Source organism: Capra hircus, chromosome 16 (genome assembly GCF_001704415.2).
Source record: "Capra hircus breed San Clemente chromosome 16, ASM170441v1, whole genome shotgun sequence".
Lineage (NCBI taxonomy): Eukaryota > Metazoa > Chordata > Mammalia > Artiodactyla > Bovidae > Capra > Capra hircus.
Genome location: NC_030823.1, coordinates 76,418,321 through 76,425,333, shown reverse-complemented (window position 1 = coordinate 76,425,333; position 7,013 = coordinate 76,418,321).

The following is a 7,013-nucleotide window of genomic DNA, read 5'->3' as shown; positions in this document are numbered from 1 at the left end:
GCCCGTTAAAGCCGCCAACTAATGTTAAGATTCCCCTCACACTCCACCCCCGTACACATGAAAAAAAATGATCCATTCATGGAAAGAGGTAGAATGATTCTTTTAAACGAATAAACCATTTTTAAAATGTTTCTTTCAAAAAATGTACTGTTCTTATTATGTATATACATGAAAGTGAAAGTGAAGTCGCTCAGTCATGTCTGACTCTTTGTGACCCCATGGACTGTAGCCTACCAGGCTCCAGGCTCCTTAGTCCATGGAGATTTTCCAGGCAAGAGTACTGGAGTGGGGTCTCATTTCCTTCTCCTATATATACATATAAAATCTGTGTATGTGCTAAGTCATTTTCATTGTGTTGGACTCTTTGCAACACCGTGCACTGTAGCCTGCCAGGCTCCTCTGTCCATGGAATTTCCCAGGCAAGAATACTGGAGTGGGGTGTCCTTTCCTTCTCCAGGGGATCTTCCCCACCCAGGGATCAAATCCATCTCTTTTAAGTCTCCTGTGCTAGCAGGCAAGGCAGGTTCCTTAGTGCGACCTAAGAAACCCTCATTATATATCACTCTAAGACAAGTTCCTAAGAAGGATTTTTTTCCCTTGTTTTTCAAGTCTTTTGTAACAATTTTTGAAAGAGTGCATCCAACAAGCCATTTTTCTAACTGACATTTTCACCGCTTACTCTAAAACTTAGAAATGTGGAGTTTCACTGGTGGAACTTTCCACATGAATTATTAATCCAAAATTTAGTTTAAATTTTCATAAGTTATTAAAGGAGATTGCATGTGAATAGCCAATTTTCAGATTTGGTAGGTTCTAATTTGAGACAGTGGTAATATACAGCCTTTGGGTATTAACTTTCCGTAAGTAAAGCATGAAATAATTTCTTTCATCCAAGACAAAATGTGGAAGGCAGATGCTTTTCAAAGGGTTTAATTAATTATCTCAATTTTAGGCCACCCAAGGGTTGAGAGTCGAGTTGGAATTGAATATATAGATACAACTCAAATGTAATGTGCTGTCTGGAAGGCCTAACAATTTTCATAATTGAAGACCTTTACTGGGTAATTTGGTGTCTGTGAAAGCCATGCACTTACCTAGGTTAAGAGGCTGAAGTTGTAGAGTGAACTCGGGTTCCTCGAGCCTTTTCTATTTTATTTTCCAGGCTCAGTAACGTAATCTCTTAAAGTTAATTGCCTGTAAAACACTTGCTTTCATTCAATAAAGTGTCAAGTCTGGCATCATGACCTGAGAAAGAGTTTTGAAGATAAAAAAGAATATAAGAGAAAAAAAAAAAAACAACCCTCTGTAAAAGGTGGACTCAGGAAGACTGAAGACTAAAAGGACATTAAGCAGAAGCTTCTATAAATATTTACAGCCCCTCAAACAGGATTAAAATCCTTCAACCTGACACTTCACCGTGCTACAATTTCACACACACAATTCCATGGATACTCAGTTTATTCAAGGAAGGTAGAACAGCTTAATCATATGTGTGATGTTAGAAGAGACACGAATGTCAAGAGTAGAACGTGCTAGGTCGTCACTTAGTGGTCTTATCTGAAGGTCATAAAACAATCTCACTCTTTATCATACTACTTCCTCTCCAAGTCGCCGTGGCCTAGGATGTCCACCTCTGGATACCCAATGGATAAATGTCTCCCCTGATTATACTTACTCACACAGCCACGCTCTACTAGAACAACACTATTGAGGAATGTTCTTTAACAAAATCAAGCCAGCAGAACACTGAGCAAACATTTCAGAAAGCCAGTAGGTTATTTTTACACTCATTTTAGCATAAAAGCAAACAAAAATAGAGCAAAATGATTTCTATTTTTGAGCCCCACAATCCAAGAGCTTAGTGAGAGCACTCCAGAGTTGACGTTGTGGATGAAAGATAAACTTAACACCTTAAATAGCTAAATAAGGGAGCAGGATTTTGAGGAGGCTGCTATGGAGGGGTGCAAGTAAATTTTTACAGATTCTCTTTTATGGGCGTGCAGCTTAGGATCAGAGGATGGCTGAGACCCTTCTTAAAAGTATCGCCTGGACTTTGGCAACTTCTGGAGGTATCATATTCTGTCAATTGCCAGTGAAATAGAACAGAGCATGGAGGGTGAGGGTGAGAATTGACAAAAGATGAGAAAAAGGAAGACAGGGGATGGAAGAAACTCGGTCTCACTGGAGATGGTCCCGGGCTTACGGGGTAGCTGACTTCTCTCTTAGGTATTAATTTGATACAAGCCTGGCTCATACAAATGTGCTCAACAGACCAGCAGCACCGTTGTCACCTGGGAGATTGTTAAACAGACTTGCAGAAGCTAAGGCCTAACCTCTAACCTACAGAATCAGTATTTGTGTTTCAACAAAGTTCCAGGTATTTCACATGGACATGAATTTCAGAAGACCATTCCTGTTTGGCTTCTAGATATATTCAAAGGATGTATTGATATGTAAAGTTGAAACTAATAAAGTAATTGTTCTTTTAAATAAATAAAATTTTGTTCTTGTTGTCTGAGACTAGACAATAATAATATTTTGTTTTGCTGAATTTGAGACTAAAAGAGTTTCTGTTCACAGGTTGTATGCTGACTATGTAGCTGTTTCCCTATAATTGGAAGAAAACAGAAGCTGCACTTTGTCTTTCATTAGCTAAGACATTGGAAATTAGGAGATTTAAGATCAGTCTATTTTTCTCTCCTTTTCTACTTGATCATAACAGGAAAACTGAAACATCATAATAGTGAGTTTCTTTACTTTGTTCTACATGAATCGTATGCATATTTGGGAAATCCTTTATGTCTGAATGTTTAATTTTTACATCCTTGTAGGAAATATGGTCCTCATACTCAAGAGAGGATAATAAACCAAGAAAAGTCAAAAGCATTTCAGTCACTGAAAGCTAAAAATCTAAGCTAATGAGAAAGTTTGTCCATTGCAGAGTTCAAAAAACGAAAAAAGAGACACCCTTTTTAGTATATTTGGCCCAACTGCTTAAGAGCTGACCACACAGCCCAGTGTGCGCTCATTGTAAATTCAGAATTCTGCAGACACTTCCTGTTCAGACAGCTTTCATTTTTCATCTGATCCCAATTTTCCCACCCAAGATTCAGACCACCCATGACAAACAAACAAAATTAATACCAAGAGCTAATTTTATAATGAAAACAGTTTGTATATAAATGTGTGAAGCACAGAACTGTCTGAGTACCCTCCCCTTGAGGATACAAGTTTAAGGCTGAGTTAAAAGTCTTAACAGCATCCAGCAATTTGTCTGCATATCTGAGCTACAGAAACGTTCACATTCTCAGTCATTATGGTTGTAAGTGCTGGCGAGCAGAGACATTGTGCTGTCTCTACATTACATCAGGAGTTTCCACAAATCATACCCGAATTTTCATTGGAAGGACTGATGCTGAGGCGATACTACTTTGGCCACCTAATGCCAAGAGCCGACTCATTGGAAAAGACCCTGATGCTGGGAAAGACTGAGGGCAAGAGGAGAAGGGGGTGACAGAGAATAACATAGTTGGATGGCATCACTGCCTCATTGGATAAGAATTTGAGCAAAATCTGAATGGTAGTGAAAGACAGGGAAACCCAGCATGCTTCAGTCCATGGGGTCACAGAGAGTCAGGCACGCCTGAGCGACTGACCAACAGTAACCACAGATCTTAAAGATTTCTAGATCTCAGCGTCTCTATATGCAATTAAGGGAATAATAATACTTGCATTGCCTTCCTGACTGTGTTGTTGTTGAGCATCAAATATAACAGTGGGTATGGAAGATCTCGGCGATGTGTTGGATGCTGGATAAATAGAAGAGGTTGTTATAGGTGAGCCTGTTTTCTTAAAGACATTTTAGGATTTGTAATACAGCATGTATTCTGGGCTTATTTAATACTGCAATTCAGAAGATTCAATTCTGCCATCTATAACTTCCATGCCCTCATAGATTTTTCTTCAGTAAGTTGAAATAGAAATTGACAGTTTTAATGTACAAAGAAATACCTTTAAGTGACAAAAATATAGATATACTTTTTGTTACTTTACGTGATTGGCCTTGAACAATTATAAAAGCACACGCATACAACTTTGAAAGAATGAGCGAACATATCATCACAAGCTCATTGATTAGTCTTTATTTTATGCTTATCATTGTCACATTTGAGCATTTTATTCAGTTTTGTTTCCTCAACAAATTCCTGTGTAAATGAATATACTTCATGGTTATCTTACACTATACTTAGAACATTGGGGCTCAAACTTGGAACCATAATCACTACTAATTTCAGACACATTAGAATCTTGGATAGTTCACTGAACATTCAATAGCAATATATTTTAGTTAATCTGTGCAGTGACTTCAGCTTTTATTTATGTAAGAGTTTCTCTACTGTTTTCACTATGGAATGACTTCAATAATTTTTTTATTGATAAACTTAGGTGATTCCCCTCAAACTATTTTTATAGTTTATTATTTTTATATTTATTTATGCTTTTGAACTGTGGTGTTGGAGAAGACTTTTGAGAGTCCCTTGGACTGCAAGGAGATCCAACCAGTCCATTCTGAAGGGGATCAACCCTGGGATTTCTTTGGAAGGACTGATGCTAAATCTGAAACTCCAGTACTTTGGCCACCTCATGCGAAGAGTTGACTCATTGGAAAAGACCCTGATGCTGGGAGGGATTGGGGGCAGGAGGAGAAGGGGACGGCAGAGGATGAGATGGCTGGATGGCATCACGGACTCGATGGCCGTGAGTCTGAGTGAACTCCAGGAGTTGGCGATGGACAGGGAGGCCCGGCGTGCTGCGATTCATGGGGTCGCAAAGAGTCGGACACGACTGAGCGACTGAACTGAACTGAACTGATGCATTCATTCATTCATTCAGCAAATATATGAGCACCTGCTTTATGCAACACAGTGTTCTAGGCGGGGAGAAAAGCATGAGTCTGTGTGCTGGTGGGAGGACACATGTAATAGAAGAGGGCAGTAAAATGAGAGATGTTCTGAAAGTATTACATGCAATGAACAGAAAGCAAAACCAGACATTACCGTAGATAAGCCAATAGATAAGCGTCTGTCTAGAAGGAAGTGGTCTGTGGGCAGTGGCCTTTGAAGAGCACGGATGACGTGAAGGAGCCGCCTGTGCAGACGGAGGGGGGGACACCTTAGGTAGAGGGGACAGCTTGCCCCACAGCTGGAGGAGAGCTTGAAAGGCCGGAAAGGCTGGCGCGAGGCCACGCCGGGCGAGCAGGTGGATTCCAGGTGAGGTCAGGGTCAGGCCGGAACGAGAGGAGGGTGAAGATGCGTCTTGCAGGTCACAGTAGGGAATCAGGAGGTCAGCAGGAAAGTCACAGGATGCAACCGGAGAATTCTAGGCAAGAAAGTGACATGGTATATTTTATTTATCTATTTTCTGAGGACCCGCCGAACCGTTTCCTTTTAGTTCGTGGATTTGTTTTCCTTTTGGCTGCCTGGGTCCTGCTTGCCGGGCGGGCTTTCTCTAGCTGCAGTGCACGGCCTTCCCGCTCAGTGGCTCCTCTAGGTGTGGAGTGGAGTGTGGCCTCCAGGGGACATGGGCTTCTGTAGCTGTGGCTCATGGCATGCGGGATCTTTCCAGACCAGGGATCAAACTGGTGTCCCCTGCATTGCAAGGCACACTCCTAATCAGTGGACCACTGGAGAGGCCCGTGCTATATTCTACATTTTAAACACTAGCTTCTCCACAGAGCACAGTTTGTAATGGGAATGCGTGCACATGGAGAATCAGAGAGACCAGATAAAGCAGGTTACAGAAATGGATGTGAGTGGTAACAGTGGTCTGGACATTCACAGCAGGGCAAGGTGTGCAGAGAGCATACTGCATTTAAGGTCTCTCCGGAAGATAAACCCCACAATATTCATGTATCCTGGGCATGCAGGGGGAAGGGGAATCTAGAAAATGAGAAAGCCATGTGACTTGGCCAACCTCATCATTTCAATTAGTTCTTTTAAATGTCGGAAGCCCTCAATTTTACAGCCCCCTGGAAGGGAAGGAAGTATGTAAGAATCCTTCAGACTTCTCAGAACTCCTCTAGAGTTTCAAGGGAAACAGATTTTAAGCCAGGGGAAAAGAAATCCAGTCCCTCTGCGTGTCTGAATGGGCTTTCAAGCCTCCCTCAGAAGAAAGGTATTGAGGCCATTCTGTCTTTATATTCTAGAACTGGCATGTGAGTTCCCTGGAGTGCTTGCCAAACCAGTGGACACATGAAGTGCTTTGCTGATGCATCGGTATTACTCAGAGATTTCAAAGGGTTAGGAAACCAAGTTTAATTTATGATTTTAATTTTTAAATGTATGTATTCATTATGTACAATTTATGTATTTAATTTTTAAATTTATTTAAAATTTTATGTGCTTTAATTTTAATGTGTGTTATTTATAGTAGCATTTGTAAACTGTGAGGTAAAATTAAACATGCCCATGCATTTTTTTTTTCTAGATAAAATAGGAGGTTAAGAAACAAGCTCTGCTGCAGACTTCAGGTTTGGCCTTAAGGACAGGAGAGACCACTGAGCATTCCCTTTAAAAGACTGCAAGTTTGGGGACATCTCTGGGGTCTAGTGGTTCAGACCTCGCCTTCCAGTGAAGGTAGAACAGGTTTGATCCCTGGTCAGGGAGCTGAGAACCACACGCTTTGCAACCTATAAGCCAGAACACTAAGAAAGAGAAAAAAAAAAAGACTCAGAATTGTCAAAATTCAATAAAGACTCTACACATGGTCCATATCAGAAAAGTTTGAAAAAAAAAAAAACGCCTGCAGGTTTGAGCAAAGATTCTTACAGGAGAGGAGACGGAGTGTGGATGAGCCGGGCAAGAGGCAAAGGGAGTGTCTGATCTGAAACATCACAACTGTTGAAGCACAGTCACCAGGAAAGACAGGCAGCAAGGGGGCGAATTCGAGAGGCGTCCGGACATGGTGATGAGCCGGATAGAGCCTGGGGAAAGACAAGAAGGATTTAAATAGTA